General features: G+C 46.6%; 1 protein-coding gene across 11 annotated transcripts in view; it reads right to left on the bottom strand.

The window, feature by feature from the left end:
- The window catches only part of STRBP (spermatid perinuclear RNA binding protein), a 152,220-nt gene extending 146,087 nt beyond the window's left edge, over nt 1-6,133 (bottom strand). For 6 of the 11 annotated variants that reach the window (XR_009251419.1, XR_009251420.1, XR_009251418.1 and 3 more), the window contains exon 1: nt 5,995-6,124. The gene's annotated coding sequence lies outside the window, so the exon portion shown is untranslated. Of the gene's footprint in view, nt 1-5,976 lie in introns of all 11 variants that reach the window. The other 5 variants (XM_058694209.1, XM_058694207.1, XM_058694208.1 and 2 more) reach the window with 3 other exon arrangements.
- Between the last annotated feature and the right edge of the window lie 7,684 nt (nt 6,134-13,817).

The following is a 13,817-nucleotide window of genomic DNA, read 5'->3' as shown; positions in this document are numbered from 1 at the left end:
GCATTGGGCTCTGCGCTAGCCTGCTTAAGGTTCTCTCCCTCTCCCTCTGCGCCTCAAAAAAAAAAAAGAGAAAAGAAAAGAAAAGAAAGTCAGCTAGCACAGAAAGACTATTATCGGGACTGGGAATTACCAAGCCCAACTAAATTAAGGTCTAAAAAGCAACTTACTATTTACATTTTTGTAATGTCAATCACAACCAGCATTTTGAAGACTTTTTACAACTAATAAACATTTTTAAAAAATTTTTTTTTCAACGTTTTTTATTTATTTTTGGGACAGAGAGAGACAGAGCATGAACGGGGGAGGGGCAGAGAGAGAGGGAGACACAGAATCGGACAGGCTCCAGGCTCCGAGCCATCAGCCCAGAGCCTGACGCGGGGCTCGAACTCACGGACCGCGAGATCGTGACCTGGCTGAAGTCGGACGCTTAACCGACTGCGCCACCCAGGCGCCCCTAAACATTTTTTTAAATATTCATTTATTTTTGAGGAAGGGAGAGGGAGGGAGGGAGGGAGGGAGGGAGGGAGGGAGGGAGAGCGCAAGCGCGGAGGGGCAGAGAGAGACATAGACACAAAATCTGAAGCAGGCTCCAGGCTCTGAGCTGTCAGCACAGAGCCCGACATGGGACTTGAACTCACGAACTGTGAGATCATGACCTGAGCCGAAGTCAGACACTTAACCAACTGAGCCATCCAGGCACCCAACTAATAAACATTTTTAAAGCATTTAAATATCATTCCTCCTCAAACAGTGTATATAACCTGTCAGAAATGCCAAAAGAATAGGTAATAATTTGAGAATTAAAACTTGAAAAAGGAACAAGTATTCAATAAATCGTAAAAATGAGGTTTAATGGGGCACCTGGGTGGCTAAGTCAGTTAAGCGTGGGACTCCTGATTTCAGCTCAGGTCCATGATCTGTTGGTTTGTGAGTTCGAGCCCACGATGGGCTCTCTGCTGACCGTGTGGAGCCTACCTGGGATACTCTTGCTCTCTCCCTCTCTCTCTGCCCCTTCCCCAAACGCTCTCTCTCTCAAAATAAATTAAAAAGTACAAAAAACAGTAATAACAAAAGAAGGCTTAATGCCACTGGAAGAGGAATAGCTTTATTCTCCTGTTCAAGTCACCTAGAATTAGCTGATTTCCTGCAAAATACCTAGGAAAATGTATTTATTATTCCTGATTTAGGAAGTGAATTCACTGAGTGACAGAAGTGCTCCATCCCTGGAAAATTCGCGCTTAAAAGCAATCTCGGGCTACAGCCACAACGCAGAATGTCTCTCACAATCTTCTGCTCATATGCAAGAATTCAAATCAGCACCAACACTCAACTGCAAAAATGAGCCAGGAAAGATAGAGACAGTAGAGCAAGAATGAACAAATTTCAATTTGCAGACATCTCTGACATTCACAGAAGTTTCATCTCTATCCAAGTTTCTCACTACAAATTAATCCGCCTAACACCAAATTCTTAAGTACCAATTATTACTTGACCACGCTAAGAAGAAAAAAGGAACCAAAGAAATAACATCTATTCCCTGTATTTTCATACTTGTAATCTTCCTGAAAGACTTAAACTTGTTTTATATAAACCATCTCAATTCTCATGGGAGGTAGATAGAGTCAGGTTTCTGGAGGAAAAACAAGCTCTAAGGGATTAAGTATCTTGTCCAGCAAGTCAACATCGAAAATAAAACCAGACCCAATTATTTAGCCTACAAAGTCTAAATAACCTGCTTTCCTTGGTTCATAAACTTAGGACAGTATTTTCAAGTGCCTACAATGTATCTCAAACCACAGAATTTCACGGAACAATACATATAATCAGAACACTATTCCAGAATTGAGTATTCAGAGCAAGAAAGTACTGCTTGCCCCAAATCAATAAAATGAACTAACACGATGGACTTAAAAAATACAAGGAGGAAACAATAGCCATATTGGAGAAAATTTTCAAAGGTCACTCTATTCATCTTACACCCTACTCCTCAAATTCTCTGCCAGGGAGCCAAAGGGGTCAAACATGTTCCTGATAATTACATTCTATACAAAAATCAAATCTCAAAATACTGCAAAGAATTTCAATGAAAGGTGTATTATACTTTAAAAACCTTTCCCTCCAAAAATAAAATCTTATAGCAATGCCTTCAGAGCATTATTTTGTTGCCTTCATGATGCACTTCAAGCTTGGATTTTAAAAATGATTAGCTTTGGGGCGCCTGGGTGGCGCAGTCGGTTAAGCGTCCGACTTCAGCCAGGTCACGATCTCGCGGTCCGTGAGTTCGAGCCCCGCGTCAGGCTCTGGCCTGATGGCTCGGAGCCTGGAGCCTGTTTCCGATTCTGTGTCTCCCTCTCTCTCTGCCCCTCCCCCGTTCATGCTCTGTCTCTCTCTGTCCCAAAAAAAAATAAAAAAATAAATAAAAAAAAACGTTTAAAAATGATTAGCTCCCAGTTTATTTTTTAAATATTTATATTTACAGATTCAGATTACTTAAAATGTGTTATTCTGTTCAGCCCTCATTATATTTAGGCAAGGTTCCCATTTCCACTCAAACTTTTTATCTGAACATACAATGGCTGCATTAAGATACTTCCTAAATTGGGGCGCCTGGGTGGCGCAGTCGGTTAAGCGGCCGACTTCAGCCAGGTCACGATCTCGCGGTCCGTGAGTTCGAGCCCCGCGTCGGGCTCTGTGCTGACAGCTCGGAGCCTGGAGCCTGTTTCCAATTCTGTGTCTCCCTCTCTCTGCCCCTCCCCCGTTCATGCTCTGTCTCTCTCTGTCCCAAAAATAAATAAAAAACGTTGGAAAAAAAAAAAAAATTAAAAAAAAAAAGATACTTCCTAAATTGACAAACGGAGAAAACTAATCAACCCAGAAAGCTTCCCAAGGTATCAAAGCAGCCCTTTTATTTGAAACCATACTAGGTACTACATTACACACTACATGAAGCTCTCAAAGCGATAATTGAAGTTATTTCTGCAACATGATGAAATAATTTATTTTTTTGCAAAATCTGACAGGACTGAATTTTCTACTGTCAAAAGGGAAATCGTTTTTCAAGATTCTAGAAAACCCTGCTTACTAAGGCAGTCTCAAAGTAGTTTCCTTAATCCTTCCAAATCCCAAAGAATCTAACACAAGCCACAGAACACTGAATGAGACCTGCACTGAAATATCTGTGCTCAAACCCCTGAAGGTTATTTCCTATGTGTTTGGCAAGCTGATTGGCTTTATGTCCACACAACCCAAAAGTCTTTCCTCAATAAAGCTAACAATATACTCCCTAACTCAAATCAAAATACCAGAAAATCCAACAGCCTCCAACTAAATTTTTCTTCAACTATTTGGGAGAAAAAGTCGACAAACCAGGATCAGCTCTTTGCACCCTGAAAGGGAGTTAAAGAATCTCAGAGCTCCATTGCTGCCACTTTTAGGAGCTGAATGTACATTACCTCTGTCTGCCTCTAGCATGGGACTCAGATATTACATCACTCAAAGCCTGAAAACTGCCCCATTACCCAGAAAGCACCAGGGAAGCTGAGACACTGCACCAAGGTATCCCTTCCTCCCTGATACATAGCCTTCAAAGGCTACTGACACCGGGCCCTGCTCTCTTGCAGTATCTTCACAAAGACATCTGCCCTGCACCTGCTACAATCCTATTTCTATTCACTTGTGGTACATTCCAAACAACCCTGGATGGCTCTTCTACTTGCCCACTTGTCAGGCCAATGTGCTAGGACAATATCCCACCACACACCTCCTCCAAACTTGGGAGTGTGTACTACTGGGCTCTCCCTTATCCTTTCCCCATTCACAGAGTTCTGGAACTAAAATCGGGTTTCTTGATCTCTCTGATCCTAGAGGCATGAACTTTCAGGTATGGTACAAGGGCTTAATGTCCTCCATTTTTCATTAATATCATTCCAGGATACATACACACATACACATACACACACACACACACACACACACACACACACACACACACACACACTTCAGTTCCATGCCTAGAATGTAATTCCCTCTCTTTTGTTTTGCTTTTTGTTTTTCCAACTTCTGCACTCTGCCTTTTCTTATATTTCCAGTGACCTAAAATTTTTGGCTCTCTTAATTTCTCAAGACTCAAAGTGTTCCAATCTCTCACTTTTCAGCATCCTGTTCCTTCATTCTCTTTTAAGCAACCTGTTTTCCTAACTCCCTCCAACCTGAATAGTCTATTTCCTGCCCCTAAACCTAGGTAATCTGCTTCCATTACCACCACTCCAATACCATACAGAACCTACCCCTTTCTAGTCACAGACACATTCACACACCTCCCTACCTTGCTCTTCTTTTACCCCATTATAGACACTATGCATTCTTCTACATCCTCTATCCAAAAATATCCTGTCTTCCCCGCCTTTCTTTCCTCTCTTCCCTGCCTAACCCCTTCTACCAGACAAAATCTAGCACCCCCAAGCCACACTTCCCTCTCTCTACATACTGTACTCTAGACCTGCATCCCTCCCCTCCCAACCCATCCCCTACCACCTCCCTCTACTGATTTCCCTTCACACTCGTACCACCCCCTCCTCCCCAACTTCCCTCCACACTTCCTGCCCCCAAAACATTTCCTTCCATCTGTTTTCGTACCTCAGCAGCCACTCCAAGAACATTCCCCTCACCCCTCACACCTCTGGCCCTCTACCTCACACATACCCCACTCCACTTGTCCGCTCTGATGTCCAACCCCAAAGTTTCCTCTTTCTGCTCCCCCACCTACATCTATACTTCCCACAAGAACACCCTCCATTTCACTCCTCCTGCTACCCGCTAAATACCCTGCACACCTCCTGTCCAGACATCTCCTGTCACTGCCCATCACCCTACTCTAGTGTCCTCACTTCTCTCAAACTCTGGCCCTGTTCCAATCGCCTTCCTCCTTCCCCCCCCATACTGATCTCCCCAGAGCAACACTAACACCTGCCTTCTCCTCTAACATGCCCTTCCTTCACATGGCCCACCTGTCCAGCCTCAACACTCTCCTGCCTCCTTCCTGTCTCCCCTACACACCTGCTGGCCAGATACAGTCCTCACATCCCTCACAGGTCTCCAGAAGCCTCTGGGCCTTCCCTCACACACACCTCCTGCCTGGAAACCTCCATTTCCCTCACCATCACTCCAGAGTTCCCTAGACACCTCCGGTCCCTCTCTCCCCCACCACACTAGCCCCTACCTGGACACCTTCCTCCACATTTCTCTTCACATTTGTCCGGTGGCCTTCCTTCTGTCTGCCCCCTCTTCCTGCCCCTCACACGCAGCCCCAACCGGGACATCCGCTTCTTCTACTCCTCCCTCGAGTCCCTAATCTTCTCCTTCTATGCCCATCACACTCGCCCCTACCGTCTCCAAGGCCTCCCTCACACCCTCCCAAACCCCCCAGAGACTGCCCCCCACACGCCTCAATGTCCTCCATCCCTCTCGCACTCGCCCTGGCCCCAGTGGGCCCCCGGACCTGCCCGAAGGCCCTCCAGCCCCGTTGGGCCGGATCCCTCCACCCTTCATTCTCCCCCCAAGTCTGCCCACACCCTCCACCAGCCCCCCGAAGCCTCGCTCCCTGCCCCTGCCCGCAACGTCCTCCAACACCTGCCCGGAGCCCCTGGCCCTCCATCCTACCCAGACCCCCGGCGCCGGGTCCCCCCACACTGCCCACGCCCTCCCCTCGCTCGGGGCCGGGACCCCGTCCCCACGAAGGTGAGGAAGGCTGCCCGCTGCCCTTGCCCGAAGCGACCGGGGCACCGCAGCGGCGGCCACAATGCCGGAGCCACGGGGGCCAGGATTGCTCCCGGCTCTCCGCCCGGGCCGCCGCGGCCGCCGCCGCCGCTGCTAAGGACGCACAACAAACAATGCGGGGCCCGGGCCGGCTCCGCCAACCGCCTCAACCGCCGCCTTAACCGCCGCCCGCCCGGGACGGCCCGCCGCGCAGGCGCCTACCCCGCCGCCGCAGCCTACCCGCGCCGCCGCGCTCTGCCCGCGCCCGGTCCCCGCTCCCGCTCCGCCGCCGCCGCCACCTCGTCCGCCCGCGTCTCCGGCTCCTCTGCCCAGCGGCGGCGGCTGCGGCGGCTGCTGCCCTGGTGGCGCTCGCGGCTCCGGTCTCCGCTTCGGCGGCGGCGGCGGCGGCGAGCACGTGACACCGCCCAGCGCGCCCATTGGCCGAGCCGGGGGGCGGGCCCCGCGGCTGCTGGGGAACGGAAAGCCCGCCCCTTCGCTCGCTGCGCGCCCCCTCCACGCGCACTCTGCCGTACCTGAGAGCGCCAGCCAGCGCCCGCCGGCGCCGTGCCGCGCCGCCGCCTGCGCCAACTGCGCACCTGGGAGCGCGCAGGGACCACACGCTGGTGGAGGCCTCATGCACCTGCGAGCGGACGCTTACGTAAGCTGCGTCCCCGCCTTTCTCCCGGCGCCAGGCCCCCGCCCGCTGCAGCACCTGAGCCCTGCTGCGCTAGCGGCGTAACTGCTGCGGAGCGGGGACGAGCTGCGCAGGGAGGCAAGCGAAATCCACGGAAACTTCGTAACTTCCGAATCTGGGAGCGGCTCCCGGATGCCGCGGCAAGCGGGCCTCTTCGGCCCTGCGCCCCGGCGCGGAATGCCCCCCAAACCCAAAGGCTATGCCGCCGAGTAGGCTCCGCTACGCCTCCCCAGGTGAAGGACGGAGAGGCCAGTGGGCTTTGACTTAAAAGATTCTCTCCCAGCCTCCGCCCCTCCTACACTTACCGGCTGTGTGACCTTGACCAAATTAGAGAACCATTCTGATAGTCCGTGTTATGGTAAGGGAAACTAGGTCAATAATTCCGATTTAGGAGCTGTTGGAGACATGGAAAAAGACAATAGGTGTGAATTCTCCCACCACATAGCAGGTACTGAACAGAAGTTGCAGCTTAGCAACCACCTCTCCTTTTCCCACCCCAGTGGACCTACCTGGAATTGAGTTTGAGGCCAGGACCTCTCTGACCTCCTTATAGTTGGGTCAGACTGGCTGGACACCTACCTGGGCAATGCTAGGGAAGAAATGAAGTTTTGTTTTTTTTATTTTACAGAATCACGCGTGGGCACTTTCTTGGTACAGCATTCTGCCAGCCAGTTCAGCCCCTTACTGAGCCCCTGCTGCATACCAGGTGCTGTGCTGGATAAGATGCACAGGTGAATGACACAAGGTCCTTGCCCCAAAGGAGTTCCCAGCCTCGGGTAGAAATGACCTGACCACCCAGCAACAGGATTTGGAGAGCTGGGAGTCCAGGAGGGATCCCCCACAACAGCTCCTTCTGGGCCCCTTTCTAACACGCCAGATTCAAATATTTTAACAGCTCTGCGTCATTCACGGAATAAAATATGAATACTCTAAGTCAACTTAAAAAGTTTGGTGATCTGGCCTTAAGTTTCAAGGTTCTTGTCCTTACCTTTGCCCCTCCTTCAGGCCACCGTAACCCTCCAGCCACACTGAACTTCAACACTGTAGTTACCAGAATCTGTAACACTTCTGAGCCACCTGAGCCAGGCCTCAAATCCCTTTCTACACCTGCCCCTACCTCCAATCGCCCTCACCTTTCTTTACCCTCCTGAAAGAGTCCTTGAGGTTCTTAGATCTTAGAGCACCAGATCGTAATTGTTTTGACTGTCACCTCCCCAGACTGTAAGCACCTTGAAGACATGAGTGGGCTAGGGAGGACTACACATGCACATGCAATGAGGTCATTAAAGCTGGGCTTTCCAAGAAGAACATGAATCTGCTTCAGGGAGAAGAGATGCTGTGGTATACAGGTCTGGGTTCTGTGCATACTAGCTGTGCGACCTTGGTGAATCAGTCTCTCCAGGTCTTAGTTAACTCATCTGTCAAGTGAGACCTTAGTATTGCATACCTCGTAGGATTGTTATAAGGATTCAATGAGACAGTATATCTCAGGCACTCAGTATAGTGCCTGGCACTAGATTAATTTCTAAATTGTTTTAAATAGGTGGACGGCATGGCATGAAGCATTCAATGGTATCACTTATTCCAATATCTTTATTGGGTTGATAACTCCAAACATTCCTGACCAAAAAAAACCCAAAAACATGCAAATGACAGGAAAGTAAAGAAACTAAAACTTTCAAGTGTGCCTCTCCCTTCCCACCCCCTTTCGACTCCCTCCACCCCTAATCCCATATCCCAGAGCAGCTACTGTTAACTTTATCGTGCCCTACAGTGTATGTCTAGAGAGAGAAGAGAGTTGCAAAAAATATGTATCTATAATGTGTATGTTATCCTTGGATTCTGTGTAGAAAAAAAGGCTAGACAGGGTTAAACACCAACTACTACTGTTATGCTTTGAAAGTAGAGCTAGGTGTGGGAATAGAGCACTTTAAATACTTGTGCGTTGCTTTAATTTTTTTAAAGATACATATAAATAGAGGCACCTGGGTGGTTCGGTCAGTTAAGAGTCCGACTCCTGATTTTCACTCAGGTCATGATCTCACAGTTCATGAGTTCAAGCCCTGTAACAGACTTCGCAATGACAGTGCAGAGCCTGCTCGTGATTCTCTCTCTCCTTCTCTCTCTCTGCACCCCCGCCACATCTCTTTCTCTCAAAATAAATAAACTTAAAAAAAAGAATATCTGTAAATATATATAAAAGAAAGAAAGACTTTTTTTTTAATTTTTTTTTTCCAACATTTATTTATTTTTGGGACAGAGAGAGACAGAGCATGAACGGGGGAGGGGCAGAGAGAGAGGGAGACACAGAATCGGAAACAGGCTCCAGGCTCTGAGCCATCAGCCCAGAGCCTGACGTGGGGCTCGAACCCACGGACCGCGAGATCGTGACCTGGCTGAAGTCGGACGCCCAACCGACTGCGCCACCCAGGCGCCCCAAGAAAGACTTTTTAATGTTATTGAGGCATATTTACATATAAAAATTCATGCATTTCAAGTGCACAGATCAAGGATTTTTAGTAATGTTACCAAGTGATGCAAATCAAATCAGTTGTAGAACATTTACAGATTCTCCATAAAATCCCTCAGACTCATTTACTGTTAATCCCGTTCCCACTCCCAGCCACAGGCAACCATTGATCTACTGTCTCTACATTTTTGCTTTTTTTTTGGAAATATTAGATACATTTTTTAAATCGAATAGATGTTTTAGAAAGAAAAATAAGGGGCACCTGGGTGGCTCAGTCAGTTGAGTATCCAGGTCTTTATTTTGGCTCAGGTCACGATCTCACCGTCATGAGATTGAGCCCCACCGTCAGGCTTCACACTGGGTGTGGAGACTGCTTGAGATTTTCTCTCTCCCTCTCTCTCTATCCCTCCCCCTCCCCTACTTGAGCTATCTCTCTCTCAAAAACAAAGAAGGAAGAAAGAAAGAAAAATAAGTGTTTCACCTCTTAATCCCACCCAGTGATAGTAATCATTGTTCATATATATATAGTTCCAAACTTGTCCTATGCATATAAATATATAACTTTTACAAAGTAAAATTATAGTATACCTTCAGTTTTTTTTTTCATTAAACAATATAAAGTAAATACACCATTTATTGTGGCATTGAATACTCTCTGGCATAACACATCTTAAGAATCATGTAATTAGGGGCACCTGGGAGGCCCAGTCAGTTAAATGTCCGATTTCAGCTCAGGTCATGATCTCATGGTTCATGTGTTTGAGCCCCGCATCAGGTTCTGTGCTGACACACAGAACCTGCTTCAGATTACTGCTTCAGATTCTGTGTCTCCCTCGATCTCTGCCCCTCCCCCACTTGTTCTCTCTCTCTCTGTGTGTGTGTCTCTCTCTCAAAAATAAACAAACATTAAAAAAAAGTTTTTAAAGAATCATTTAATTAAACCAGCCCCCTATGTTGGGTATTTGGTTATTTTCCAATATTTCCACTGCTATAAAAAAGGTAAAATATTAGATATTGTAAACTTACAGAATTCGGTGAGCTTTTAAATCACACCTAAGTTCAGATACTAGCACTTGTTTCATCCATTCATTGCACAAATATTTACTGAGAACCTAGTATGTGCTAGTCCCTAGAGATATAAAAGCAAGAAAACAGCTACACTGCCCTACCCCTGTGGGGCTAGAGGCCAATGTACATTAATCAAATAACATTGAAGGGCCCCACAGAGAAGGGAACAGCCAACAGAGGGGGACAGATCTGGTTCTCAAAGGGTTTCTGAAGAGGCATCTCGGGAAGACACCCTTGGCACAGCACTCTGTCATTCTTGGTAAAGGGATGTGGATCGGCCCCTGTATGAACAATGTGTAGCCCTTCACAGTTTACACCCTTAGCTCTATTGATCCACTCGCTGCACCCCCTGAAGAGAACAGAAGATATTGAGCCCAGATAAGGAAGTGAACTACCCAGAGTCACCAAGGGCACAGCTGAAATTGAACTCTGGTGTGACTCCTAACCCAGTGTTCTGGGCCACAAATGACACTGCCCTCTATAGACGGGGCTCATCTTTGAAGAACCACACGGAGATACAGGCAGAAAACACACAACACTGGACTCTCTGATGCAACAGACACTAGCCACATGTGGCTATTTAAATTTAAATAAATTAAGGGGCACCTGAGTGGCCCAGTCGGTTAAGCGTCTGACTTCGGCTCAGGTCATGATCTCACCGTTCGTGGGTTCAAGCCCCATGTCAGGCTCTGTGCTGACAGCTCAGAGCCTGGAGCCTGCTTCAAGTTCTGTGTCTCCCTCTCTCTCTGCCACTCTCACCTGCTCATGCTTGCTCTCTCTCAAAAATGAATAAACATTAATTAATTAATTTAAATAAATTAAAATTAAATAGGGGTGCCTGGATGGCTCAGTCAGTACAGCATGTGACTCTTGATCTCAGGGTCATAAGCCCCACGTTGAGGGGAGGGGATTACATCAAATAATTTAATTTAATTTAAAATTTATTTCCTCAGTTGCATTAGGCGTGTTTTAAGTGTTCCATAGCTCCATGTGGCTAGTGGCTACCATATTGAACAGCACTGATGTAAAACATTTCTGGGGTGCCCAGCTGCCTCAGTCAGTAGAGCATGCAACTCTTGATCTTGGGGTTGTAAGTTCGAGCCCCCTGTTGGGTGGAGAGATTACTTAAAACTAAAATCTTTTTTTAAATAATTTAATTACTAAATAAATAAATAAATAAATAAAATATTTCCATCATTGCAGAAAGTCCTATTGGTTAGTGCTGATCTAAAGGAAAAAAAATAACAATAGTATAGTAGTAATAGTAATAATACCTTACTTGTATATTATTTACCAAAGCACTTGCCCTGGGAGATAGAGAGGTCAGTCCGATTTCCCTCTGCCTCTCCCTACCACAGGCCAGCTCTACAGAGAGAAGCTGAAGACAGAAAGGTGGCTAGTCATGTTGTGGCTGAGGGGTGGGACATAGGGAATGTTACATCCTTCAACTTCTTGCTGCCATGGTTCTAAATCTACCCACACACCTCCAGTCATTCTCTCCTTCCCCACTTTTACAAAAACCAACTCCTCTCACCAAAGACCAGGTCCTTTTCCTGGGCCTGGATGCTCTTCTTTCCCACCCTCTAAAGAACTTCATTCTTTAATCCACCCCCTCTGTTATGTCAGCCTCTCCCTTCCTTCTGATTCTTTAGATCTTGTTGCCCAAATATCTTTTCTATTCTAAGGGAGGATGAAAGGGGAGGGAAGGAGTGGGAAACAAGATTCCCAGGTGATCACATACACCTTACAGTTGAGAAGCATGGCCCCCAAAATCAATAGCTACAGATGCCAATTGAAGACTTGAAGACCACAGCAGAATTGCTGTCGCTGACATGATTTTTAGAAATGGTGAATAAGGGGCACCTGGGTGGCTTAGTCAGTTAAGCTTCCAACTTCATCTCAGGTCATGATCTCATGGTTCGTGAGTTTGAGCCCTGCATCAGGCTCTGCAGTGACAGTTCAGAGCCTGGAGCCTGCTTTGGATTCTGTGTCTCCCTTTCTCTTTGTCCCTCCCCCACTCCTGCGCTCGCTCTCTCTCTCTCTCTCTCTCTCTCTCTCTCTCTTTCTCTGTCACAAAAATAAATAAACATTAAAAAAATTAAAAGAAACAGTGAATAACTCTTGGTAGAGTCTGAGCACACCAAGGTATAATCTTCATTCATTTTACATGGTATTTGCCTCCATGGAATATTTTTTTTAATTTTTTAATGTTTTATTTTATTTTTGAGAGAGAGAGAGATACAGAGTACAAGCAGGGGAGGGGCAGAGAGAGAGAGACACACAGAATCCGAAGCAAACTCTGGGCCCTGGGCTGTCAGCACAGAGCCTGGCACGGGGCTCAAACTTATGAATCAGGAAATCATGACCTGAGTAGAAACGGACTGAGCCACCTAGGTGCCCCACCTCCCTGGAATATTAAAATCACACTAGAATGTACTTGGTCTCTATGTGAAAGATGGAGTTAGTTGTTAGGCTCAGATCATTGCATATAGGACTTTCACCTACATAAATGTCCAGTGCAACATTCAAAAGCCATACGATACTGTCCATGCAGTACAGGACATTTGGCATTCCTGGCTTCCCCCTGGTAAATGCCATTATGACTACCCATTTAGACTCCACCACAATTGTCTAAAAGCCCAATGTGAGAATGATGGCTCTAGACTCTCATTCAACAGCTTACTCGGACTCAGGGTCTCTATTTGGAAGTCTCAGATGCTACTTGACTGTTCATAACAGCCAGGTCTTTCCCCTAAACCTCAAACCCATTCCCCCCTACAGTTCTCCTTTTCAATTCCCTTATCAAGACTATGGTAGCTACTGATATTGAATGATCAGTAGACTGAAGGTTTCATGTGGGCAGACTGTTTGATTTATTCCATTTGCATGCTTTAGAATGTGCCAGGCATATAGTAGTTACTTAATAAATATTTATTGAATGACTACCCAGCAAATTTTCCCATTCCCCTTCCTCAGGGAACAAACCCCAAAGAAGACAAGAAAGTAGCAAGGATTCCTGGTCAGGAAGTCCTGGCTTCTTACAGAATTTCTTCCAATATCCCTGATACTTTTATCAGTCAAAGATGCAAAACAGCCCAGAGCTACTGCTGAAACGCTCCCACCAAAGCTGTCTCACAGCAGGGGAGATGGAGACAGACTCCCTAAGGTCTGGGGATGAAGCCCAAATTCATCAGGCTCAAGTACAAAATTTCTTTGAAGTCTCATGTTTTATCTTTATTAAAATTTTTTTTAATGTTTATTTTTTATTTTTGAGATAGAGAGAGGGAGAGAGCATGAGTGGGGAGGGGCAGAGAGAGAGGGAGGGAGACACACAGAATCCTAAGCAGGATCTAGCTCTGAGCTGTCAGCACAGAGCCCATTGTGGGGCTCAAACTCATGAACTGCGAGATCATGACCTGAGCCAAAGTCAGACGTGTAACCGACTGAGCCATCCAGGCACCTCATGAAGTCTCATGTTTTATCTTTAAAATCCATGTAAATTTTACCTCTTATTCCCATGTTTGTTTTAACATGAAAATAATGTTTCTGATTACTTCTCTTTAGGAAAAAAATTCAAACCCTCTTTTTCCAACTCTTCAAGTAGAAATTTACACTCCATGAAGATGCTCCTGATCTATCCTGTGGCTCTGAGTATTTCCTGGCACACCACCACCTAGCCCTGGTGGTAATTATACTAACAGCCAACATTTATTAAGCACTTATTATATGCCAGGCAGTAAGTATATTAAGCATTTAACATGCATTATGTCTTTAATCCTCACAACAATCCTATCAAGTAGGTACAATTTTCCTCTTAATTTATCATTGGCG

The sequence above is a fragment of the Neofelis nebulosa genome, chromosome 12 (assembly GCF_028018385.1).
Source record: "Neofelis nebulosa isolate mNeoNeb1 chromosome 12, mNeoNeb1.pri, whole genome shotgun sequence".
NCBI lineage: Eukaryota > Metazoa > Chordata > Mammalia > Carnivora > Felidae > Neofelis > Neofelis nebulosa.
This window is presented reverse-complemented; position numbering and strand designations above follow the sequence as displayed.